The sequence below is a fragment of the Aethalodelphis obliquidens genome, unplaced genomic scaffold (assembly GCF_003676395.1).
Source record: "Aethalodelphis obliquidens isolate GAN/ISIS:26980383/991018 unplaced genomic scaffold, ASM367639v1 scaffold5, whole genome shotgun sequence".
In the NCBI taxonomy this organism is placed as follows: Eukaryota; Metazoa; Chordata; class Mammalia; order Artiodactyla; family Delphinidae; genus Aethalodelphis; species Aethalodelphis obliquidens.
The window spans coordinates 21,482,918-21,510,755 of NW_020837949.1; the positions used below are offsets into that span (position 1 = coordinate 21,482,918).

At 41.2% G+C, this 27,838-nt stretch overlaps 1 long non-coding RNA gene across 1 annotated transcript in view; it reads left to right on the forward strand.

Annotated features, from left to right (window-relative positions):
• Positions 1-10,354: 10,354 nt before the first annotated feature.
• The window catches only part of LOC113618098 (uncharacterized), a 96,466-nt gene continuing 78,982 nt past the window's right edge, over positions 10,355-27,838 (forward strand). The window contains exons 1-3 of the long non-coding RNA XR_003431885.1: positions 10,355-10,459; positions 17,808-17,889; positions 23,321-23,430. This is a non-coding gene — a long non-coding RNA (uncharacterized LOC113618098). The remainder of the gene's footprint in view (positions 10,460-17,807; positions 17,890-23,320; positions 23,431-27,838) is intronic.

Consider the following 27,838-nt stretch of genomic DNA (forward strand, 5'->3'; position numbering starts at 1 on the left):
TGCACGCCACAACTAGAGAGAAGCCTGGGCGCCGCAACCAAAGATCCCTCATACTGCAGCTAAGACCTGACACAGCCATACATACATACACACATACATACGTACATAAACAAACAAACAAACAAACTTTTAATAAATAAATAAAAGGTGAATGTGAAACTGTGTGGGATGTAGCCAGCTCTCAGTAACGGCTCCTTTCCCTCCATTTCCTTGTTGGACTATGGAACCCAGGTTTATTGTGGGGATAGTAGGTATTGGGCAGATTCTTCCTAATGACCTGACCAGGTGTCAGGATGGGAGACTGATATTTGGGGGGCCTTTGCCCTTCAGTCAGGGTCCAGGTGGGTCTTCCTGAAAGAAGCATCCTTCTCCCTCGTGGCCGGCTGAGGAATTGGAGCAGGGGGCGGGCCGCAAAAATCCACTTTGAATTTTGCCACTTTATTTCCCCACTAGTTTGCTCAGATACAAGGAGGAACTGGCAAAATTAAAAATAAAAAAGGTTTTGTTTTGAAAATTCTACTCTATTGACAAACAGCCTCAGATCAAGAGTAACCACCAGACATCCTGTTCCTCAGCATGTTTGCTGGTTGCTCCTGGGGCAGCCGCCCTGCTCGGGTGTTGCTGTGCTCAGGGCTCTGCACGGGCATTTTTCACCTTGAAGCATATCCGTGTCCTCTGTCACTCAGCCCAGGCCACCTCTTACTGCCACTGTAAAACCTGTAGGCTGAAAAGAAATCAATATGATCAAAGCTGCATCTGGCCAGTCTGTTGCACCATCCTGCCCTTTTCCATTTTACAAATCTAGCATTTTTTTTGGTAAAAAGATATGCTGATATAAGTTTATCGGTAGTATGACTTGATGTTAGGCCAGAAGACTTCTGCTGTCCTCTGAAATACATATGTATCTCAAAGCTATTTTTTTAAGTCTCATGAAGTGCAATAAAGACTTCATTCACTCCTAGAGACTTCCCTGGTGGTGCAGTGGTTGAGAATCCACCTGCCAATGCAGGGGACACGGATTCGATCCCTGGTCTGGGAAGATCCCACATGCCACGGAGCAGCTAAGCTCATGCACCACAACTACTGAGCCTGTGCTCTAGAGCCCGTGAGCCACAACTACTGAGCCCATGGCACCGCAACTACTGAAGCCCGTGTGCCTAGAGCCTGTGCTCCGCAACAAAAGCCACCGCAATGAGATGCCCGCGCACCGCAACGAAAAGTAGCCCACGTTCGCCGCAACTAGAGAAAGCCTGCGCACTGCAATGAAGACCTGACGCAGCCATTAATAAATAAATAAATAAAAAGACTTCATTCACTCCTAGACTAACGTTCTCATGGAGACAGTTTACCGTGCCTCCCTCTGTAAAAAGGAAACAGGGCAGCAGTTCATATGCAGATACCCCGCCACCCACTGCGAGGAGGTCAGCATCCTCCTCAGCCTTGCCCCATAGCCGCGGGAATTGGCCAGCTGGGTGCCCACAGAGCCCAGACCCATTTTGTTGCCACCCAGGGCAGCAGCACGGGAAAGAAGGTGGGACTTAAGGAAGCGGGCTGTGCGGAAGGCAAGGGTGGCAATGTGTTCATAGTCATCTGTCGGGGGAAGACGTTGGGGCTGATGCAGAGCCAGGCTCTGGCAGACAGTTTTCTGGTCTCAGGTGTGGGTTCACCTGTCGTCATCTGTTCTTTGGGAAGGGTGCTGGTGCGGTTTATAGAAATCCTCCCAAAGAGTAATTATGGTCACTAGCAATGGTTCTGTAGTTCCCAGATGTATTCTCCTGCCGTCAGAATGGCCCTTCATATGCTCGTCATGTTTTGAGAATTCACTGGTGGTGTGCAGAGCAGATTAATTGGGTGTAGATGCTTAGGAAACAAGAACTGATGGTAAAGCCTTGCATGAATCAGGAAAAGTTTGAAGACAGAGTTCTGTTTCTGGTATGCAGAGTTTCAGCATAAAGGCTTACAAAGTATTGCTGGGGTCTTTTGGCAGTAGTGGCCCTGTACTTGTTTTAGTGATATTCCAAACTTGAGGAAAATGCCATGGGCGCATTTTCTGCAGGCTTCCCGGTAACTATGGAAGATTTTTAAAAATATTTTTTAAACTTTTGGGAAAATTATTTGTATTATTAAATAGCATAGTAAATATGTGTATTTAGATACATAAATAAAAGCAAAATATTGGGACTGTTTCTAAACAGCTATTAATAATTAGATCAAACCATACCTAAAATGATAAACCTTAAAGCCACAGTAATTCATGTCTTTCTGTGTAGAAAATGTTCATTCAAATTAACTTCTCTCCCAATGTCAGAATTCCTTCTGCAATGTGCATAAGATGTGATAATTTTTTTTTTTTTTGCGGTACGCCGGCCTCTTACTGTTGTGGCCTCTCCCGTTGCGGAGCACAGGCTCCGGACGCGCAGGCTCCGTGGCCATGGCTCACAGGCCCAGCCGCTCCGCGGCACGTGGGATCTTCCCTGACCGGGGCACGAACCCGTGTCCCCTACATCGGCAGGCGGACTCTCAACCACTGCGCCACCAGGGAAGCCCAAAGATGTGAAAATTTAGGCATCATCTTCTTTCTCTTCACTTCCCTCCTCTCCTCTTCCTTCCTTCACCTTCCAGCTGATGCGTGCTATGTCCAGGTCACTATGGCAGGCACTGCAGATACACAGGTAAGTACTCATGACCCCTCCCTCAGAGGCCTCCCGGTCTAACAGTATGTACAGCTGGATGAGGATGTGCAGAGAGGAGGCGTTTGAGGTTACCTGGGTGAGGGGCCCGCTCTCAGCCTGTTTGGAGGAAGAGAGACAGCATACGATTCACAGAGGTTACGTGGAAGCTGAGATTTCAAGGCTGAAGGGGTGGCCTAGAAATGAAAAGGCATCCCAGGCATGGTACTTGTGTGAGAGTCATGAAACCACGTTTGGGGAATGGCACGCAGCCTGGCATAGCTGTGGTGCTTGATGCTGGGGAGGAGCAGGGTAGCAGGATGAGGCTGTCTCAGCAGTGATGGCAGCTCACCGCTTTGCAAAAAAAAAAGAAAGAAAAATTGTTCTCTGGCTGAGAACTGTATTTTGTTAGAAAGTGTTTCCTTGTATTGTGCCAAGTCTGTCTCCTTTTCTGTTTTACCTTTGAGTTCAAGCCGCAGGAGCAGCCCAGAATGAGCCTGCCTCCTCTTTGCCACCTGCCTTTATGTGTAAGTGGTGTTTTGCTTCTTTAAGTCTTGCCCCAGGCTGTGTATACCTTTGTCCTTCTTAATAGGTTTTGGTTAGTAGTTTGTTTCCTTAATATAACCCAATGATAACTCCAGTTGGTCCTTTTAGAATCTACAGACAATTGATTGTGATTGCCTAGATTGATCTCACAGATCTCCAAAGCAGCTGTTGCTGCTGTACTCTCTTGTCTGTCGGCCTGTTTCTGCCAGGTTCCTCCCTCTGTGGTTTCACAGGATCCCAGAGGGCAGGAAGCAATCAGAGGTGTTAGTCCAGCGTCTCCTCCGCTTCTTCCCCGCCACAGCATTTCCTTTTGGTCATCTTATGGCTTTAGAGAAACAAAAAGTAGGCCTTTCTCACACATATGCCGGGGATCCTTGTCCTGGAGGAACAGTATTTTTCTTTACAATCTTATAACTATTATCTTTTACTTTAGAAGCAAACTAAGAAAGAAATACGTACCTGTGAAATGTTAATAAAAATTAATTAGGATTGAACTAAAATAGCTTAGAAGTTAAGGGTTGAGAGAGGCATGTTAAAGCTCAGGTTACATTTTCACATGAATTAACTGTAATTTGAAAATATCAGTTATGTTCTGAATGAGAGATTTGGCCATGTGTGTAATGTGAGACCCCTGTGTCTGAAAGTGCAGGGTTTGGGTGGGTCCTAGAGAGAGATTCTCAAAGCCTATTTGTTGATGGCAGCCGGTAATGTCGGTACCTGTAAGCAATCATTCGTCGACCACTCTTAACCCCTTGATAAAAATTCTGTACTTTCCAAGCCAGTGCCATGGTCGTCTGTGGATTATCCTCTTTACAAAAAAAGGACGAGATGGAAAAGGTTCAGTAATTTTGGTTCTTTCACACCCTCACCTAGTGCTGAAGCCAGGAGCTTACCCTATAGCTGTGATGCTCTGTGCGAACCATTCTTCCATGTGGGGAAAGGATGAGTGAAGAAAAGGGAGAATAAAAAGAAAACCATATGTGGTTGCTCAAGTAGACGTTTCAGATCTAATCAGTTAGCTAAGGATGCCCCAGGAGAGACTGTTTGCTTATTGCTGGGATTCAAGTATCCTACGCCGTGGAGGGCAAATTCTTATTTTTAATGTAAGAGTAAGAAAACAGTTAGTCTTCAGTGCAGTAGTTTCAGTCTCCGTCAGTGGTACTTATCGAGGGAATAGTAGGGAGAGGGGAAGGAGGGAGGATAATAAATATTCTACCACTGTGTACTCAAATGGTGGTCCATAGACCGGTGGCAGCAGCATCACCAGAGAGCCTACTAGAAATGCAGAGTCTCAAGCCCCAACCCAGTGCTTCTGAATCAGAATCTGCATTTTAACAGACCCCCTGGCAATTCCTGTGCACACTGAAGTTTGAGAAGGACTGCTCTAGTGGGTGATGACAGTACCTGATTCACCATGAGCGATTTACCTGTCTTAGCACACTTTGAGAAAAGCTGAACAAATAAGGCATATCCGCCCAAAGTATTAAATGTTGAGAATCAGAGTTTAATTTTGTTTGTCACGGTTGACTAAACAGCAAATCCTGTTTAGGGGACGACGGGGTTCTGTGTACTGCACAGATGACGTGCCCCATGGCTTGGATAGCAAGTGAAGAGCTGCTTCCCTGCCCTAGAGTGGAATTGTTTCCATGACGACAGTTATGAGCTGTGATCTCCCCCTACCTCCCCCCCACCCCATTAACCAACAGAGCAGAGAATAAAAAGAATACTTAAAAATTGTTTTTTAGAATTCGTCATGTCCATTTTTTACATCATGTTATCATCATGGGTTTCTCAGGGGAAAAGTCTGTGCAGAAAAGCGTAGCTTTCTCAGTGATGTGCAAATACTCCTTCTGGGCTAAGCTCAAACTGGCACAGCTGACAAATGTCAGCGTTGGACCATGTTGGCCTAAGCCTGATCTTAAGAAGAATACTTGTGTTTGGTGTTTATCCTGCTGTACATCAACAGATCTTCAAGTGGAAAATCTTCATGTTAAATAGTCATTAACTCCCATGGCCACATGTATTCAATGATCTTTCTCTTCACTTCGAGGAGCCTTTTATTTTCAGAGTAAACGAAAAATGCTAATACATAGTGGTGACCAGTGTCACAAGGACTTGAATACTCAATTCTTTTGTAATGTGATGTGATGATGTTTTTGCCTGTTTGGTCTTTTCCACTGTCTGTGATGATCATATATTACTTCTTCATAGCTAAAAATCCACTAAGTTTTCTTTTATAAAAGTAATAATTGAAACCAAAAAAAACCCTTTAGTGATAAAAAGATTGACTGCTAAAATCAGCCATTAAATGAGTTAGAGCTAATCCTAGGGTATTGTCTTAAAGTTTCATGAAGAATCTGTCAGCTTTTTAGCAGCACTGCTGTGCGTCACTGCTGCACTCCAGTCCAAGCCCCTGTAATTTCCTGCCTGGGCTGTTTCAGAAGCTTAATAACTGGTCTTGCTGCTCCCTCCCTTGCTCCCGCTTCAGTCTGTTCTCAACACAGTAGCCAGATCATGTTTGCCTCTGCCCCAAACACCTCTGTTGCATTGCAGGGCCCTCAAAATAAAAGCCAAAGGCCTTTGGGTACCCTAACAAGGTCACTGTTTACCTCTCTGACCCCACATCCTACTACTGTCTCCCATGCATGCCGCAGGTCAGACAGGCCACACTTCTGTCTCAGGGCCTTTGCACTTGCTGATCCTCTGTCTGGAACTGTCTTTCCCAAGATGTCTACATGACTCTTTTCCAAAAGAGTCATGGTCTTTGTTCATATGTCAGTTTCTCAGTGAGGCGTTCCTTGACCATCCTATTTAAAATTTAACACCCCCCCCCCCAACATATTTTACATTTTACGAGCATACCTCATTTGATTGTACTTTGCTTTATTGCATTTTGCTTTACTGTGCTTTGCAAAGGTTGTCTTTTTACAAATTGAATGTTTCTGGCAACTCTGTGTGAGATGATGGTTAGCATTTTATTGCAATAAAGAATTTTTAAATTAAAGTATGTATGTTGTTTTTTTTTTTAGACATAATGCTATTACACACTTAATAGACTACAGCATAGTGTAAGCATAACTTCTGTATTCACTGGGAAACCAAAAGATGTGTGTGACTTGCTTTATTGAGGTCTGGAACCAGACCTGCAATGTCTCTAGGGTATACCTGTACTTAACATATATTCACTGTTCGTCTCCTCCTAGAACGTTACCTCCTTGAGAAGCAGGGGTTTTGTCTTGTTCATTATGTGTCCACAGCACCTAGAACCATGCCTGGCTTATTCAGGTGCATGCTGTTTGTTGAATGAGTGAGTGAAGTTGGCCCTTTCTAGCCCCCGATGACTAGCTGTGAATGTAGAGTCAAGGGCACTGTGGAACTTCCTCCTATCAGTTTTGTTCTCATTCTCATTACATAAGAGGACTGCAATGTTAGAACATCTTTAAAGTGCAAACCACAGCTGTGAGCCATTTAAAACATTCTGTGCAGCGAGTTAGGAGATGTCGATTAGTTGTTGATTTGTAAGGCAAATAGGAGAATGACACAGTCAGTACACACCAGGTCTCCAGTGTGCCAAGCGTGCAGAGTCAGGCCCCAGGGACAGGAGGAGGTGCCGTGTGTGGAGCCTCCTTCAGAGAGCTGCACACTTTGTTGCTGTCGGCCCCATAGTCGTGGAGGCATCATCCCACAGCAAACTCAAAGCCTTTCACGCCCCCCTCCGAGGACCACTGCTTTGGGTGCTTGTGCACATGCGTGCATGTATATTTATTTGTTTTCCAGTGTTGTCTCAGCAAGGGTTTCCTTTGGCCGCAATTTATGTTTTCCTTTTTGTTTATAGTGTTTCTTAGTAGCCCACTGCTACAAGTCCTGTCTGCAGAGGTGCTACTCAAATGTATCTTGAACTTTGTGCCGTTTCTCTTTTAGTATCTTAAGATTTATTTTGGCTATGGAAGCCTAGGACACAGTAAAGTTACGGAAGTGAGTTAGACCATGCCCATCTAATTATTGACCCCCCCAGGGGCAGGACACATCAGGGAGGATGGAGCCCATTCAGGAAAGCCATATGGTCTGCCTGGCAAAATGATCCCTGTTTTGGCGATGGATGCAGCAGATTCTAACGGTCCAAAGCCGTCATTCATTCATGAAAATATCTCTTGAGTGTCCACTGTTGTGGAACATGCTAATAAAATGAGCACAGTATTCACCTTTATGGAGCATCTTACAGTCTAGTGAGAGACATAAACATAAATTAAATAATCACATAAATGTGTAATTATAAACGGTAGTAAGTGCTACAACGGAGAAGATCAAGATGCTCTGGGAGCTCAAGATAAGGGAATGTCCTAGTCTGGGGTCCTGTGACATATGAGCTAGGAGCTGCAGATGACTAGGCACGTATGTGCTTTGTGGGGAAGGTGCAGAGTCTGTGCATTCGTTTCTAGCCAGAGGAAACAAGGTGTGCAAAATCTCTGAAGTGTTGAGGGATCTGTGCATTTAAGAGAGTAAAAGGAGACCAGTGTGGCTGAAATGTGAGGGAGATAGGAAGAGTGTGCACGGAGGAGGCTGGAGGGGTGAGCTGGGCCAGACGAAGGCTTGAGAGTCAGCTCTCGGGTATTTATCATCAGACCCATGCAGAGCATTAAAGGAGTCGAAGTAGGGCTGAGCCATGACCTGTTTTCTATTTTTAAATGTTTACTCTGGACACTTTGTGGATAATAGATTGGAAGGGAGGAAGCGGAAGCTGGGAAAATAGCAAGAAGTGTTTCGTGTTTGTCCAGGAAAAGAATGATAGCAGCTTGGACTAGGATGGTGGTAGTGGAGGAGATAGGAGAACACTTGTCTGGAGAGAGAATATTGGAGGCCACTGGCATCTGGACTGTGATTGCTCTGACATGCTCACCCAACCATCTGTTGTTAATTTGGCTTGATCTGCCTGTATGGTACCCACACCTGGGATTTCAGGAAGTATTTATTGACCAAAGAAATGTGAGTATGTTGGTCAAGCTGGATGGAGCAAGTGTCCAGGCTGTCTGATGACATATTTTTCATGGGAAATGAATCCATAGGCTTTGTGGCTTATCCGTCAATCTTTTATGAGCTTTGTTAACGTGAATCAGTATTGATAAACATGATCATTTTTGGCACCTTAGTGAGATAGACTTTTGGAGCCAGCAGAGGGAGGGACAGAACCTGGACAGTTGTGAGTTCCCCGAGGTAAATGTCCCCTGGTGGAGACTCTCTGAACTGCTCCCTTTCCTAAGCAACACCCTCTTTTTTGATGGATGCTTTTCCATTATCATTTTTAAGTAAATCTGTAATATCAATAGCTATATTCACCAATTGTTTCTATCTTTAGAACAGAGATTATTTCACCCAGTGGGGAAGGGTGCTACCACCTAAAAAAGAATTTCAGAGGGAACGTAGTTTGGAAAGGCATATTAAATGTAGAATGATTCAGAGTCAAGGAGAATCTTACCCTACATTGTTTCCCTATGCATCTATCTTTTTATTATTATGCCATGTTGATTTCTTTTGAAATAATAAAATATTTGTTTTTCAAATCTCCTTTTATCGATACATGTAATGATATTGTCTTAATGGTTTTATTTAGGAACTCAGTAAAGTTAGGCAGTTGAAATAATTCACTAAAGTTTAACGAAACCCTGTTGGTACTCTCAAGTCTGGAAGATATCAAACAATGATATAAAACATTATGTGTGCATTTGTGACCACTCACTAACAATATTTTCCTCATCTTTTGCAGGAGAAAATGGAAAAAACGGAGGTACTTTTAATGGAACAGAATAAACCACTGAACAGGTAACTACATTATCAGGGGTTCTGTACACATTAATTAGAGTTAATATTTGTGAAGTCCTTAGAAGGTTACCTGGCACGCAGTAAATAACTACATAAGTGTTTGCTACTATTAAGTTCCTTTAGCTGTACCTGAGCCTAAACTAAACCAGTCATACATCCAAAAACTACCCAACAAAAACAAACCATTTGCCCCTAAAGCAAGTGTGAACACATGGTCTCTGTGGGACCTGTTACAGTGGCCTGAGAAACTTAATTTCTTAATCTTTGAGCACTCTAAGTAGTTGAATACCCATTCACTTTTGGTTTTGAGCACTCAATTCGTGATGACCTTGTGTCAGATCAGTTTGTTTTTTGAAACAAAACAAGCTTCTTTACAGTTCTTGAGGAGCTTATCATTTGTGGAGATGGCTTACGTTTACAGGTAGCCACTGAAATGGCTTGTGGGTAGTTAGTAAAGATGGAGAGCATGGCATTAAGAACAGAACTCACATTTTCTGATGATGCCGAGATTACTTGGAGTAAGAAGTTTCAAACTATTGACCCTGCCCAGGCACTGCCTTCACATCACAAAACTGTCGGTGTTATTAAGACCTACTGACACATTCAGCAAACATTGATAAGGGGCCTATTACGTGCCTAGTGCTGTGCTTGGCCTTGAGATTGCAAAGTTGAACATGTCACCTTTCTCCTCACCCACCCTGTGCCGGTTCCTGCCTTCTTTACCTCGCTGTGGGGGAGACTGGGGTCTCCTGGCCAGAGTGATGCTCTAGATCCCACCTTCCCTCCCACCTTCAGCTCTTCTGTCTCCCCTGGCTCCACTCCCTCCACTCTTTATTCAGGGTGGGGAGAAAAACTCTGGGAGTGGAGGCCCCGCAGTCTGGTTTGGTAGTGTTAGACGTTTCTCTAGAAGGCTTGCTTTCCCTGGACTTCTGTGTCATAGTTCACATAGTTCATTTTAAATATTCTGTGGTTTTGTGTTTTGCCATGCTTCCCCTCTGGCATTTGGGGATATTATTATCTTTGGAAGTTACTTTTCTATTCAGAAGTGTGACATTATTAACTTGAGGGAGGCGGGCACTAGTGGTGTGCTCAATGTGTCAGGGGTTCTCATACCTTTTTTTTTTTTTTTAATTTTAATTTTCGGTACGCGGGCCTCTCACTGTTGCAGCCTCTCCTGTTGCGGAGCGCAGGCCCAGCGGCCATGGCTCATGGGCCCAGCCGCTCCGCGGCATGTGGGATCTTCCCGGACCAGGGCACAAACCCGTGTCCCCTGCATCGGCAGGCGGACTCTCAACCACTGCGCCACCAGGGAAGCCCTCTCATACCTTTTTATTGGAACCCACAGGAAGAAATACGTGTCACATTAGGACCCAGTGCACGCACTTGCACACGTGGATGTATGGTTTCCTGATACATCTTCACTATATGTGAGTGTGATAGAATTTTCTAGTCTATTGTATTCTCTATCACTTTTTCTTTTTCTCTTTTTTCTCTCTTCATTTAAACGTTCCTCATAACCTACCAAATGGGTTTCATAACCTACTAGTCAGTAGTGCTTTGACAGACTTGCTGTATTTTTGTGCTATGGTAGGGGCACCCGCTTTCTTGCCTTTCTGTCCACATTCTGTGGTAAGGTGTGTGTATCTTTTATCCCTAAACACCCCGCCCCACAACTTGCCTTAACTTAGTTCTTTATGTGTGAAACTCTCCCTCGTTTGTAATTTAGCTTATGTTTCTGTTTTGTCACATACCATTCACTCCTCAACTTTCTTTGTTTGAACTTTGACATTCCTCTCCTGACCAATAGACAAGAATTACTATTTCAAATGAAATAGATACCTCTGTGCTATTCGATCTTGCATATTAAATATAATTTTTAAAAAGTAACACCTGTATTTTTCATTAATTTCAGTGTTTACTAAACTTTCATAGTGTTCAGGAAAGCGTGTATATTGGAATGCATTGAAGTTACCCACTTTAATCACTTAATCTCCTTAAGCATTTTTAGGATTTCTGGCTCAGCATCTCATAAACTGAAATGCGTTCATGCTATATCACTCAGTCAGGGAGCTGATATGCAACGAGGGAAAAGAATTTCATGGTAAAACTTGATTCCTTACCTTCATGTGTTCTTTCTTAATGGGACTATATAAAATGATAGTTTAGTAAAGCACCCAACAAGCCAGGATCTATTCAAAACTTTTGGAAATGATAATTCACTCTTCCAAGATAGTTAAGAACTTCATTTTAAATGTTGTAGGTTTGCGGCTTGATTTGTTAGATGAGAGATACATTTGGTTCTAGTTTTAAGGCTAGTGCTGGAAAATCAAGAGGCTACAATCTATTGCTTAATCTGTTTTGAACCCTTATCACAATATCGTGGTGACTTCTGTGCAGTGCTAGCAAAATTCTCACTTATTTCAGAGACAAGTTTATTTATAAAGGAATCATAATTATATACATCTGAGATTACTCAGTATGTACAATAAATTTTAATGGTTATAATGTGCAGAATGGTTCTTTTAACCTAAGATAAACCAGTATTCACCTGTCCTTGAAGATTATTTCTAGGGTTTATAGGCAATAAATGAGACAGAATATCCCAGTTTGCTGAGTTAAAAGATCTCATTTGAGTAGTCATAGAAGTTTCTAAATATTTTGTTATTGAAGCCAAGCCAAAGTTCATTTGGTTCTCTGAGTATGTTCTGATTTCAGTCATGATTAATGAGGCCTTTCCATATAATTATAAATACAGCATATTTGCCAAAATTTAGCCAAATTATTATATTGTATTATTTTATATTATTATAATATTACTTAGCCACGTATTATAGGTGAACACATTCCTATACTTTACAATGATTTTAAATGCCATATAGCACAATTTGGATTGCTTTGTTTTGCCCTATCTAGGGTTTGAAAGTATTGTGAGAAGAGAATAAAGCAGACTTTGACAGCTAGTAGATGTTAAGGTATATTTACCAAAATCCTTTGACAAAAATCATTATCTAGGATTTCATTTTGATTTCCCTTTCTTCTTTTTTTTTTTTTTTTTTTTCTTTCTTTCTAAGGCTATTTTTTTTTTTTTTATGCGGTACGCGGGCCTCTCACTGTTGTGGCCTCTCCCGTTGCGGGGCACAGGCTCCGGACGCGCAGACTCAGCGGCCATGGCTCACGGGCCCAGCCGCTCTGCGGCATGTGGGATCTTCCCAGACCGGGGCACGAACCCGTGTCCCCTGCATCGGCAGGCAGACTCTCAACCACTGCGCCACCAGGGAAGCCCTCTATGGCAATTTTAAATGAATCATAAAGTATTTTTTCCATTAAATAAATAGAGCATGCAAACAATAAAATTTTCTGATGTTTTCTTCTTAGTCTTAATTAATTAAGGTACACTAACTTCTTCCTGGATGACTGTTCCTCAGGTATATTCTTCCTTCTTTTACTCACTAATTTCTTTGACGATTGATTGAATCGGTGCAGTACTCTACAGCCATGTGCATTTATATCATTTGGGCTAGGACACAATTAATGCATCATCTCTGAATGGAAGAGGACCTAGGAAGGTGCAGGTGATGCAGTGGTACCTTTCTGGCAGTCGTATCGTCTCCAGCCAGTTGAAGGCCAGTCCTAGGAAGATGCCAGAGGGGCTGGACTGGTAGGTAATCCAGAACCCTCTCTAAATTGGGGAAAAACAGAAGGGAATATGCATAGAGCTAATGGAAGATCCTATCTCAGAAGAACTGAGTAAGCAGCTCATATATAAATAAACCATGAGGGCAAATCCTTCCAGCCTCTCCCAAGATGGCAGTCAGTGCTCTGTAGTTCCCTCGTCACATCCCCATTGCCACCGAGACTGCGTCAACCTCGGTCTTGTGTTTACCATTAGAGGGGGTTATTTTCATTCCTTTCCATTCTCTGTCCTCTTGCCTTTTGAGACACCTACTACATGTTCTCTTACCTCCCCGATGATTTCTTCCAAGTAACCTTATAAGCGATCCTAAAACTTTGGCGTGAGCCCTGGGTCTTCCCTTTGCCCTGCTCCGTTCCTGACCAGTGAGCTCACAGCATTAGCACAGCATAGGCAGGGGCAGGTGCTAGAAGGTAGTGAAAGAGAGAGTTCAAATAAATACTTCAAAACTACTTCACTTGAATCCCTACTTTTTGAAAAAAATTAAGAAACCATAAAAGGCCTTTAACTAGGAAAAAACTTTTTGTTAATAATGAATTCTAGTCTGTTTCCTAGCCTGCTCTTGTTTAGTCCTAGTGCACAGTACATGCCGGGAAATCAGTAGAAAAATACCAGAATGTGTATTTGTTAGTCCCTTTAACCAGCAGCTTTGAGAGTATACAGAAGCAGGAGTTGATCCTTGCCCCCTGCCTGGCTCCGTTCGTAGGCATTTGTGCTGCCCCCCGCCCTGCCCTGCGCCCCCATTTCAGAAGGTAAACGACGTTACCATCGGACAAGGTTTTACTGGCTTCAGAGAATGGCACAGGTGAAAAGGGTATTATTGATGGTTCAAGGGGACAAATTATGGCAGAAATCTGAACAGTATTTGGGAACATAAACTACCGTGAGTTTGATAACCCCCAAACAAGAACAACATGTATTTTTTTAAAAGTATTTATTTCATACTTGTCCAGTTTTTTGGGCCGTTTTCCTTTATTCATTTTCTGTGAGGGGAAACTGAAGTGAAAATGGAAATTATTTTTATCCCCTTTATTAAGGCACCTAGATTGATTGTGAAAAGCATGAGAAATCACGTCAGGTAGCCAAGCACTTGTTTTAAAAGCATGAATAAAAGAAAAAGAAGACAGTAAACAACAAGATATGATATAGTGTGTTATGGGTTGCTAGTTTTGAACTTCAGTCCTTCATAGCACTAGAGCCTAAGTATTTATGTTGTCAAGAAATAAAGTAAGTGTGGACTTCCCTGGCGGTCCAGTGGTTAAGACGCTGTGCTCCTAGTGTAGGGGGCACCGGTTCAGTCCCTGGACGGGGAACTGAGATCCCACATGCCATATGGTGTGGCCAAATAAAAAAATAACAACAAAAATAAAGTAAGTGAAATGCTAGGTTCATTCTGAGTGCTGAAGGCGTGCAGCTGATATTGTTGACACATACAGAGATGCTCAGTGGTGCTCTCAGGACATTGTTTTAGTCGTGTTTCCTATAGTTCAGGATGGGTTTGTTTTGATCTATCCTATTTTTTTGTGATAATTTGTATGGCAAAGAAAACAGGTTAATAGCCTTTATTATTTCCTACGTGCTAAGCATTGGGTGATGAGTGTGAGGGGAGATACTGCCACCATCCCAGTTTTACAGAATGTGTTTGATGACAGAAGGTTCTAGTCAGTTCCCAGCAGAGACCATAGTCTCATCAGAACCAAATGGTAGCTGGCTTTAAGTAATGTTGCAGCAATATTTAAAGGCTTAAAAAGCTTCTTTACATTGTTGATTAGCTGTGATAGCCACACAAGGAAAATACTCATTAAAAGAGGGGGTTTTCACAGAGTAAAAAAGTAACTCAGATTTTCCTAAGTTTGTAGCATTACTTTCATATTCTTGAGGTTAAAGATTTTTAAGTTAATATTTGCAATTTACAATCTATTGTTTAGTCCTCAGGGATAGAATAGTGTAATATAAGAAAATTAAAAGTAATATTCCCTTTTTAAATGTATATAATCAACATGTTTCATGTGTTTCCTGAATATTTGCTATTTTCAATTGTACATGATACATCTTGTGAATTCAGTAGGAAATGGACCTTTTAGGCAGACAGATTCTGAAGGATTTCCATATTGGGGGTATGTTATGTCCACGTCAATAATTGGAAGAAAATAAATCCAATACCTCTGATTGAAGAGGCAAATAAATATATATGTAAAATCAATTTTCAGTTTACCACCTTAATGGAAGGGAACATTAGCATGGCTAATGAAAAGTTTTCAGCAGCCAACTCAGCCAGCTTTTTTTGTGTAACAAGGAAATAAAGGCTTACTTCTCCTTAAAAAAAAAAAAAAAGTTTTCTTTTCACAGTAACTTCTTGTTTAGTTTTGCTTTGGGTTCTTGGCTTTCTGGAACGCACAGCAGACAGCAGTGGATTTGGAAGTGGCTCAACATATATCTGTAAAATAGAGGAATATCCCTATAATCTAACATAAGTTGTAAATATTGTGAAAAGTTTAAATTAATACACAATTAAATTATGGATTTTATTACATTTCCATTGTAGATTCAAATTCATTTGCCTATTCTTAAAACTCTAAATGTCCAGGGTAAAACAGGTTAATTAACACTTGAATCTATCTTAACAAGCCCTCCTGTCTCCCATCCCCCACTATTCCTATCTTTTTAAAGGTGAAATTAGTATAGAATGAAGATCAAAGATATTTGAAGGGGAGAATAAGTCACAGAATAATTCAAATGTAACCATTTGAATTTGGAATAGGAAGGAAGGCTAGAAGTCATTTAACCTTTTCAATTTACAGACAAGGAAACTGAGTTTCTGAGAGCTGATAGGGCTGCACAAAGCCACAGAATTATTAAAGGGCAGAACTAATACTGACAGGTAGATAGCACTTCTTCTACCGGGACTTTTAATGATTTTTTTCAGCTTTATTGAGGTATAATTGCCAGATGATATTATAAAATGTTTAAAATGTACAACATCATGATTGATGAACATATACCTTGTGAAAGGATCCCCTTCACTTGAATAATTTTCAGAAATTAATAGTAAACCGCAGTCTTTTTTGTCTTTGGTTTTTGTATTTTAACACACTACTTGGAAAGTGTGTATCTTAGGAAAAGGTAGTGGAAAGCAAAGCCCACTCATACCGTGGGTACTGTTTTTTCCACTCTGCTCGATTGGGGGCAGCCTGATGGGTACAGATAGGAAAGGAAGAGAGGGGCCTAATCGTCACTTCAATGACAATGAAGGTTTTATGCGATAATTTTTAAACCTGGAACCACCTGCTTTTCTAGAAATAGTTGCTCCCTGAGAAGTTCCATGTCTTTCTCAGCTACTTGTGCCCCTGTCCAACCCAGAAAACACCACCCCCTAATTCCTGCATTCTAGGGAGGTCTCTGGCAGATCCCCTCCTGTTGAGAATATTATTACCTGTATGATTTTTTACCGGTAGAAAGGCAGGTTTAGTGTTGTCAGTTAACTTACTGTGTTAGTGCGCTGAACTTGCTGAGACTACAGATTTATGTTGGACTTCTTTCCCCCTACCCCGTAAATAATTTTGCTTCCCAGTTTAGAAAAGTCGAATTCTTAGAACCAGGTACTACTATCATTTGCATGGGACCAAATGAATGCTCTTGGTTCCAAGTACAGTTAATGAGACAGGGTAAATGGGGCAGGAAAATGAGCATCATCACCAAAAAAAAAAAAAAAAAAAAAAAATCCCCATGTGTAACACCACTAGTCAAAAGTGTCATGTTTGTAGAGTGCAGACCTTACCACTCTTTTATCCAAAAGTGTATCTTTCTTAGAAGCTGACTGACTAGATTGGTATATACTTGACTCATCCTTTTTATTTAAACTACAGCAAATGTACCCTCTGACCCATGTGAAAAGTATTGGTTTTAGACACAATACCTGGTAGAAGTAAACAGTTTAATCCGACCTGGAAAAGAAGTAACCTAAATATACCTAAAATTAACCTAAAAATTGTGATAGTGGTAAATAGTAAAATCATATTTCCAGCTTCTAGTATTACATTGACACTGGCATATACACAGTCATTATTCAGTTAGAAATTTTATTTTGACAGCACTCTACCTCATATGTGTTTTTCAAAAGGGTGTTAAGCCACTGCCTTACTTTTGACAGACTCCTTAGAGAATGTCTATGTAGCAAAGTGTGGTGAATCGTCACAGTACACTGAAGCCTCAGAGTTTGTCTTAGTTATCTGAGTATTTCACTGCATTTTGAAAGAACCCTGAATTATTCTAATAATTTAATCCTCCACATCACAATGTACAGTGCTTCATTATGCATTACTTTTTTTATAACTTCTTTACGTTTGAAAGATAATGATGTTTGTTTTGTCACAAGATGCTTTCATGAGAGGTTTCAAATTGTGTGGCCAGGTGTAGTTGTCAGACAGAGACCTAAATGTTGTCTCGCTTTTGTTCCAGAATTCATTTGCACTGGCTGTTTTAATTCAGATTAAATACGAGGAGGAATAGTACTGCCTTCTCCTGTCAACATGGAAGCGTATAGCGTTTACTCAGCATTTAAACGGTGCTGTTTTGGGTTCTGAGGTAGCTGAGGAAGGGTAACCATGCTACCAGGAATTATGTTGATTTTTACTTATTTTATTATCTGTTTAGGCCCTACCTAGAGGGCTTAGTATATAACCGGAAGATGAGGGTGGGTAGACGGGAGGAAAAGAAATCTTTAGTACATAATCCTTTCATATTTTTCTGAAACACGATGGTTCACTTGCCACAGTGTGTATTACACCTGCAGTTTCTTTGGATCTTATTTGAAAACCAGTGAGGGGAGTAACACAAGTGGATGCAAAGAAAGAGGTACCCCCACGAGCTCTGTATCACCCAGACTGGCAGTGCTCACTGCAGCTACAGGATTCACTGGTTCGTGGAGATAAGACATGGAAGATGTGTCAGAAATGTTTGGCTAACAGAAAAGTTTAAGTGCCAGCACCTGAGAATGAATTCATTTTAGCTTTTAAATAAATGGGAGTTAGATTCATTACAGAAACGTAGGGACCTACTCATTCGCATTCTTACATGTTTTCTAGGGAAGGAAGAAAGGATGGAGTTTGAACTGATTTGCCAGGAATCATGTTCCGAATGGATCCAGGATATTGAAGTGTAAAAGAGGTGAGCTGCCTGCCTGTGGCCTAGACTGTGGCTTGTACTTTAATAGCAGGAGAAATGAGGACAGACAGCAAGGCCTGGGCTGTAGTGTTAACGGCATAAGTTTGCCCCTGGGCTCCCGTTTCCCCAGTGCCACAGTCGGACTCTCAATTATGGGTGATTGTGCTCTTAACTGTTAGGGATTCTGTTCATTAAGAGTGAGGAGTCTGGATCCAGACTTCTTGGGCTCAGATACTGGCTTCGCCTCTTAGGCAACTGACTTAATTTCCCAGATTCTTCATTTGTAAAAAAAAAAAAAAACAGGGATAATATTAGTATTTACCTTTCTGGGGTTGTTAAGAGGATCAGATGAGTTAATGATACGTAAAGTGCTTAGAACACTATCGGGCACACAATAAGCGCTGGGTATGTGTTAGCTGTTGTTACAATATGTGACCCTATTTAATTTTTACAATTTCATCCTCTCTCCATAACCCTTATGTAGGGAGAGTAGACACTTAACTGGGTGAATGAGTGAGTAATGACTTGCCTGGTATCTTTAGAATTATTGATTGGTAACGTAAATGCATTTTGTAGACTAACTTGGTTAGTTTTCAACATAAGGCCGTGTAGGCACCGCACTGATTAAATTACATCCAAGCATGATCCTCCCACCTCATCTCAACCATGGTGCTTTATCTTCTTTCTAATAAACCATTTTCTTTCCTGGAACTCACGAAAAGGATTTGTTTTACATCATGAAGAAGTACACACAACACACGTACATGAAGCAGTTAACTTCATGAAACAATAGTTACACTAAGTTGAGTGAGCTCTTGTTTTCTGTTTTATTCTCTTGTTTCATTTTTGTAAAAGTGCTGCTTGCAATGCATTGAAATTATTTCACAACCCACTAATGAATTACCCTACAGTTTGAAGGACACTGCATTAAACCTGTTTGACTCTTGTCTAGAACCAAAGTGGGGATGCCTTTGATTATAACCAATACTCCCTCCCTTTTCATTCTCTTTCCTAACTTCCCCTGAGAGTGGAGCTGGGATTCACCAGCTTTCAACAACCCCCCCCCCCCCCCCCATATGTTTACATGCCACCAACCTGTTTAGCAAGGGCAAAGTTTGTATTGTCATTTAAAAGGACTTCAAGCATTACTGTATTTCAGATTCACTTCCAGCACATTTGTAATATTAAAAATACATAGAGCTCATATCACTATAAGATAGGATCCAATAATCATTTTCAGGAAGGTGTTTAAGGTTAGGTATGACAAGAGTAACAGATTTTTCAGATTGTGATACCTAACTTCTCTGCCCCACCCCTCCCCAGTTAAATAAGGCATTAAGAGCATCACGCAGAAAAGTAACTTTATTGGTAGAACAGAGAGCTCTTGAGAGCTGTTGGCGTCCTGAGCTGTCCGTAGTCTCCAGTGTGTTCGGCCAGCACTGATGGTTGGTTACTTACTGTTTAGAGCTGCTCATGCCCTGTGACCATGAAGCTGAACAGACGCCACTGCCCCTGCTGAGCCCTGATTCTCTGTTCTCACCAACTGAGCCACCAGCCAGACCAAACAACTGTTGATACTTCTTTGAAAGATTGACAGCCAGATTCGGACCAAGGTTACCACACAAGGCCTTACACGTGACCAACTGCACGTTGCCTTTGGTCAGCCTCCCACACCCCTGCTCCACACAGCAGCCAAGCTGTCCTGGCTCAGGTGCTGTGTCTAATCCAGCACCTTTTCCATCGAACTTGGTGAAAGTCTGAATATTACATTCTCTTCTTTTCCTGCCCATCCCCCTTTAGGTCGTCGTCTTTGTTATTAAATCCATACATCTTTATCATATTTCAAGTAAATCTCTAAGATTTTTTTCTTTCTTCCCTCTGTTTGATTTTGGAGAGCCCCCAGTGGTGCTAGTCATACCTGATACGTCAGGAGTAGGGATATAATCATTATCAAGAGGAAAGAGCATAGTATATTTGGAGGTAGAGTAAAGCATAATAGTCAGTGTCATTAACTTTCAGATCTCTTAAGTGTCTTAGTCTGGTTCATCCTCTTCTGATTATACCTTCTTACACACTTGCATAGAGAAATAAAACATCATTCTTAGTTTATTTTATTCCTCATATAATTGTTAGTATTGCAGCACAGTTGCAGTATACATCTTATTTCAGATGTGTGTGTGTGTGTATATATATGTGTATACGTATATTTATATAGTATTGTATTACAGATACATTATGAGTGAAATAAGTTTCTGTGGAATGACCTCTGGGTACTAACTTTCATTAGCAGCATCAATCCTAAGGGAAAAGTGGCACCAGTTCTAACCCACCAACGTTAAGTACATTTTGGGTATGTAACCAGGTCTTACTTAATGTCTTTATTTCTCTTAGCCATGCTTCTGTTCATGGAAAAAGGTTGCCTATCTTAAAATCACCTAAGTACTACTAGAGTAGTATGAGTAGAGTAACTTCCATAATTATTTTCAATAACAACTTAAAATGGAAATCGTAGAAAAATTTAGAGTATTCTGAAAATAGGAATATGTTTAAGCATGGATTTTGAAATGACAAATGACTTTTATCACTTCTGTGTATGTAAGTGTTTATGACACTCTCTTGTACATAAAAGTTTACTACTTTCAAACACTACGTTTATTCTGAGGGGCAGTTGAATGAAGAACACTGGGGCCTTTCCCCAGTTCAAGTTGGTGGTCCCAGGTGACTCAGGACAGCCCCTTCACTTTGGCCTCTTTCTCACATGTACACTTGAAATGTGATGGCTTTGGCTGATGAAACACATTATCTTTTTGAAGACTTGGAAACAGCAGTCAGAAAATGTTTAAAAAGAAAAGGCTAGTACACTTTCCTATTAGTAGAATTTTTAAAGTTTTGGGTCTTCATGAAGGCATTTCAATCTTTGTTCTCTCTGCCGACCTGGTATTATACCTTTCAAAATAACGGTTACCAAACAACTCTTCAAATTCATTATTCATTACTAATCTCGGGGTAATATTTTTCTTTTGCTTGAGTTTTAGTATATAGTCTGAAACTTACTGTACTGTAGGTAGCAAGCTAAAAGCCACTGGTGAAAGTGAAATCATGGCAAGGGGTCTTGTACATCATGAATATGTTCTCATTCATTGAAGATGCATTATCTTGACACAATTTTGTGTTTATAAAATGACCTTGAACTTGCAGATATGCTAAGAGTATTGTTGACAAAGAGATACCGGTAGAGATTGTAATCTCTCTGTTTGGGTCCACACAAGCCAAATACGCAACAGAATTCCTAAGCTTAATGTAGTGAATAAGCAGCATTTGGACTTAGGGCTTTTAACAATTTTGATATATGCCCAACTTTGAGACATAAAGGCATCCATAGAACAAAATAATAAAGTATACATTTTTAAAAATCATCGAGGTCTGAGAAAAGATAAAACAGAGCCCTTGGGGTTTGGCATTGTTGCCACGGTAGCCACGCTGAGGGGTGAGATGAGTCAGCAGGCCCAGATCAGCAGGGCTTTGCATCCTCTAGCCCACCACATCAACCGAGGATGCTCTGCTTTCATCTGGTGCCTCTATTGGGCTTTCACCTAAGATTTCATTTGGGGGAGGGCTTCCAGTGCTAATGTACAGTTTGAGAACCGGTGCTCTGACAGATGCAGGTTTTACCTATTAGGCAAAATAGTTGGAACGCCAAATACACTAGACCAACTCACGGTAAAATTAAAGATAGCAAGTCGGCTTCCTTATAGCCCTGTCTGTGGTTAGGATGGCAGAGTGTGTAGTCATCCTGAGACGCAGCGGGGGGCACTTGGAAAAGCTTGTTCGTAAGCACACTGTTTAAGTTGGGCTCCCCTCATCCAGAAAGTTTCCTTAGAAACGTTATGCACGTTGGAGGAACAGGTAAACCCTTTTTATTTAGTGAAACATAATTGTTATACTCGCTGGTGATGTTCAAATCACATTTCTCTATGCACGTTGTAATGATGGTGCTTCCCCACCGCCACCGCCACCCTGCCGCCCGGCACTTTGGACTGAAGTGAACTGACTGCCTAAAGTGGAGCACAGCTTGATGGAAAAGGACTATGAGTTTTCTGCAAGTTCACACAGTCTTGTGGTGGATAAAGAAGGAACCGAGAACAAGACATATGGACAGACGATATCATTTTAAGTGCATTTCTGACAATGTTGCTCAGTTTCCTTTTTAAAAATCCTTTATGTTCAGAGGGTAATGGGGGTGGAGGTGGGCATACAGGGCCAACGTGAAGTCTGACGTAGAGAATGCGTTGCCGGTGGGTCCCCTTGCGAAGCAGGCTTTTTTGTTTTTGTTTCGGTGAGACTTCTGTGGCAAGGAAAACGGTCTGTAACGTTCTTGATGTGGTGCCTGGAAAATCGTGAGCAGTCAGTAAACGTTAGTGTCCTCTCTCCTCATTTTCCTCCTCTTGTTTTCAGCAGCGTGTTTTATTCTGGTAACATCTTTTCATGTAACGTTCACCTTCAACATCAAGTACTGTGTTCTTCAGCTGCCACAGCTTGAGCTTTTGTCTCTCAGGTAGAGAGGTGGTGGGGAGGAGAGGCCAGGTGAACCCAGGCAGGCTCTCCTCTCCCCCGGAGTGAAAGCCTCAGGACTGAGGTGGCTTTAGCGCCCTTATCGCTCCTGATTTCAGCGGGAGTCAAAGACAAAATAACTGAATGAAAGGGAAGATGGCAGCAGCTGTAATCAACTGTTCAGTTCCACTGACAGGAAAAAATCATCTTCCAACTTTAAAGGATTTAAAAATAACCTGGAATGCTTCTTAACATGCAGATCCCTGGGCTCTACCCCAGAGTTCTGAGTCAACTTTAGGTCATTCTGATGCACGTGGTCCAAGAGCTGCGTGTTGAAAACCCCTAATTCTAAGATCAGTTACACCACTGCTCCATTCTTCGTTGATCATCAGTGTAGCATAAAGACTAAATTTCTTTTGAGAATTTTTACCACTTCTTGGTAATTCTGAGCCCCAAAACCATGGCTTAGAATTCTTGGCTTAAAAATATGTGGACCGTGCCTATACTTACGTGTAACTCTTAGGCAGCTGCATAACACAGAAAACTTTGGCAGTGGCATGAGATTTATTTTTAAATTGCAGCGTCGACATAATTCTTTCTTCATCGACTTTGCCTGATGAGGGAGTCCTATCTCACTGTGGTTTGTTCTCCCGGTGGTTTCCGTAGGGTTCGGGAGAATGCTACAGAAAAAAACGAACCCTGTCTAGTTTTGACTCACTCAGACGTGGTGTGTCTTTCGTCTTTCTGAGTTGGGATATGAGAGGCATGCCCCAAAGGTGGCAAATCAGACTTCCACACTCGTTGCCTTCACTTAGCCAATAGCTTGCTCAGAACGTGTATATTACGATGTGCAGATTCACTAATCGGCAATTTCGGACTCCAGCAGGAAACAGCCTTGAGTCTTGGGAGACTTCTGGGCTTTGCGCTTGGCACTGACTCCTCCACAGAAGCAAGGGGTGCATCTGGCTGTTAGAAGAATTAATGGGCATCCAGGTAAGGGTAGATTGGAGAAATCGTTCCTTGTTTTCCTTTGGGTGGATTTGAGATTTTAGAAAAATTAGTCCTCTGAGAAGAGCTCAGAACTGTTTGTCTTAAGTTTTTCCCTCTGAGTTGCTTTTTGGGATTACCCTGTATGTCATCATTCCCTTTGATGTGAAATCCACCCTCTTCAAAATGTAGTTTCATTTTCAGATCTTTTAAGCATAGGATTCCATTTCTCTTTCTGTGCATGAAATTTTTAAATAATAATTAATATTAAAATAAAATAACTCTAGTTGCTAAGATGCTAACGTAGGTTACTAGTTCGTAACTTAAGTCTCATGTTTTTTTAGGGAGTATGCTTTAAAAGTTGGGCGGGGAAAATCGGTGTTTGCATATGATTTATGAAACAATGATGCTACAAATGTGTCAGACTTTTCCCTATGTTAAAGGCCAAATTTTGAGGCATACTGCTTAATCTGTTCTGAGGAAGGAGCCGTGAGACCTCTCCCCCTGCCACTCCCCCATGCTTACTCCTGGTGGGACCAGCTCCAGTTCTCTCCTCACGCAGGGGGTTCCAACTGTGGATATTCAGTGCAGTGGCATTTTTCTTGAAGAAGTGACTAAGCCTTCTTAGATGAATTTTCTCTTTGAGAGGTGGTAGAATTGCATCAGAAAGGCATTTACAGTAAATGGCTCCCTCCCCCCTTCCTGTAATGACCACATATGAAAGAATGCATTAATTCTTGTTTTGAGGAAATGAGAGTGGTAGAGTTCTATGGAAAACTCCCTGTTCATCATTAATTAACTAGATTTGAAAGTTAAAAATTGTAAAGCCAGAATCACTTCGTGCTATCTAAATAAATGTCACAGAGGTAACAGCTTTTCACTCCATATTCTATATGAAGTAACTAGTTATCTTGAATTCAAAAAGAGGAAATAGTGTTGAGTATGGCTATAGTTAATGGCATAAACCTAAACGAATTTCTTCATAGTCATTTTCCTTATTAAATTAATATTTTTCTTAGGTATGTTACTGATTTTGTTCTTTAGGATTCGATTCTCTGTGGTAGAATATGAGGGCTGGAAGGAAAACTCCCATAGGTTATCAGCCAGGGGTTCTCATGGCAACAGTGCTGCCCCCTAGAGGACATAGTATAAATTTGGTACGTTGTTTGGTTCTGCAGTGAAGGGCCTTGAATCAGAGATTTTAAATGTCCCACAGTGGAAAAGACAGAAAGAACTGCCCTGTGTCCCACATGAGTTTCAACTATCCTGTCGGATATTCATGCAGTGAAAATTAGTTTATAATTATCCGATCTTAGACCTAAATTCATTTTACATAAAAGCACAAGATAACCTTGGCATACTTTAAATACACACAGGATATACTCATTTTCATTCACCTGTACCTCTCCTCTTTTGTTTTCCTGTACTTTTAATATGGAAAGCTTCTGATCTGACTTCTGTTAATCCAGGTATTCTTTATAAGTAAGTGATAAGCATCTACTTCATTACATAGTTAATGGGACCTGAAAGTTATGTACATATTGAAATATGTCATGTTTTTATTATAAATTGTTTTGCTTTTAGGCTCTCCTTTACGTTACATTTAAGGTATTATATTGATGTTTTAAAAATATGTGTATACCAGGTAATGTTTACCAATGAATTTCATTTTAGAATAGCAAATATAAATAGGGCATTACAGAATTTTTTGGTTATAAAAAGAAAGCTTTGGGACTAGTGGGGTTTTGAACCAGTGATTCAGTTCCTCTCTGTAGTTCCAGGAAGGACAGTATGCAGATCACCCAGATGGGAGGGATGTTTATCTTCTATGTGAAGATCTCCAGGGAAGATTTCACATGTACTACATTAATATGTTTTAGTATCTTGAGGTCTTCACGTTAAGCTAGTTCTTATTAATACTTTCCAGGAGTCTTTATTAGGTCCCTCTAAAAACACCACCTTTGGTTTCTCCCTTCCTGTAGGAAAGGACAGACAAGTATGGAGAGAAGCTTACAGGTCATCTTGCAAACGAGCAGAGGACTTAAAAACAGACTCAGATTTTTTTGAACAAGGGGGCTTTGTGTCACTGTCTTCTTCCCAGGAACATGTTCTGCATGTGCCATTTTAGACTTCTGACTGTGTGCTGTAAATATAGTGCATCTTAGGTAAGGTATGGTCTATGACACAGGATTATATCGTCAGAGTCACAGCTGTGAGGTCAGCGTACCCAGGCACATGCATGCAGCGCTCACTGATACTTCTTGTTTGGGGCCACATTTTTAATTCTGTAGACCTTTTTCTTGGATTGCTATTTCTTGTGCATTTTTTGGTGGTTGTTATTCTTATGTGGATGTAATTATCGCTTCTCAAATTTTTTTAGGGACACTAATAAAAGTTGTTTTGAGGGTTCTTGACGAAATATCTTCACTCTTTTGAATTTTCTGTTTCTTCCAGGGGCTTTTTGTTGTGTATCTTGGAATTCCACTTTCACATGGCAGGCTTTCTTTAATTGTATGTTTATGCTTAACTCTTCACTCGTATAGAGATGAGGTGGCCTTAAGGCTGCCAGGGCTCCTTACGTTGGGTGCATCTTGCGTCCCTCTGGTGGCACAGAGCCAGCCCTCGTGTGGAGAGTGACTCAGTATCAGTGAAGAGGGCTTGACTTTGGGGTTTTCAGAACCACACTGGCTGTTTAGTTCTCACTAGACATTGTGTTTAATTTCTTTTGAGACTCATTTCCCTTTTTTAATTTTTAGTGTTTGCCTGGGTGGGGGGCTATAAGGTTTGTTGTTTCTCATAAAGATAGGAATTAGGCACGGAAGTAACAGTTGTTGATCCTTAGACTTTTCAGTTAATCTTCTCCTTTCTACCCTTTTTGTCATCTCTGGCCCATACGGTCCTTGCTTTTTCTGAGTCTAGAGCCGCTTTGAGGTTTCACTGGGTTATTGCCTTAGCAGCAGCAGGCGTCTCAGAGAACCTCTGGGGCTGTGAGCTGCCTCTGCTCAGCTTCATCCGTCAGGACTTCATCATTTTATGGCTTCCAGATGGTGGTTGAAATCTCTCAGGCCCATGATAGTCTTTTAACTGTGGTGGGTGTGTATACTTTTTTTTTGTAACTGTAATGGGATCTTTCATGTGCCCTGACCACCATTTTGAAACGGTAACTTAGTTCGGGCTTCTGGAACGAGGTACCATAGACTGGGTGGCTTATAAACAACGGAAATTTATTCCTCACAGTTCGGGAGGCTGGTGTATAGAAAGCTGTCTTCTCGTTGTGTCCTCACATAGTAGAAGGGGCAGGAGAGCTCTCTGGGGTCTCTTTTATAAGAGCGCCGATCCCATTCATGAAGGCTTCACCTTCGTGACTTAATCACCTCACCAGAGCCCCACCTCCTAAAGGCATCATATTAAGATTTCAACATGTGAATTTGGGGGGAAAACAAACATTCAGTCCATAACAAATGAGAAGTCCTTTCATTTGTTGATTTGTCAGAAGTACATCTGAAGAATTAAGTCAGAAATGCATTTAGCCAGGAAAACGTTTAAATGAGGGCGTGATGACTGCAGTGGGTATTGGGGTTTGGAAAAACTAACCCTCAAAATAACTTGGCTGGGAGGGATAAATTGGGAGATTGGAATTGACATACATACACTACTATATGTAAAATAGATAACTAATAAGGACCTACTGTGTAGCACAGGGAACTCTATTCAATACTCTGTAATGACCTACATGGGAGAAGAATCTAAAAAAGAGTGGATATATTATATGTGTAACTGATTCACTTTGCTGTACAGCAGAAACTAACGCAGCATTGCAAATCAACTGTACTCCAATAAAAATTTTTAAAAAGTAACTTGGCTGGGAAGAAACAGTGAGCTGACATTATTACACAAAGACATGCTTTCCAGCTCTGGAGGCTACAGTCATTCCTCACAGAACACCCCAAGACACTCTTCTAGCTTTATTGCTAGAAGAAACGATGCATCTTGTGAAACATGCAACTTAGTCATTAAAAAAAAAAATATATATATATATAGAAGTAGTGGTAGTTGTTCCTGATCTTTAATACAAGTATAAATATGCATATGCTTACTTTTTAATGCTTGTCTGCCCTTAGACATAGGAATTTTGGAAAGAATCTCCTGTTCCTTCATTCCTATAACTTTTATTCCTTAGCAGATAGACCCTCATACTTCTCCCTCTTCTTGTAAGAAGCATCTCATATTCTCCCTTTCCATTTCCTTTGTGGAAAAAAGCTCCAAATTCTTATTGATCGCCCCTTTCTCGTATTTGTCCCATAGTTCCTGAAAATGCCTAGTAGATACCATGAAGATGGGAAAAATCAGATATTAACTAATTAGTGCTTTAACTTCTCTCACACAAGGGGTATCCATTTGTATCTCAGAAGAA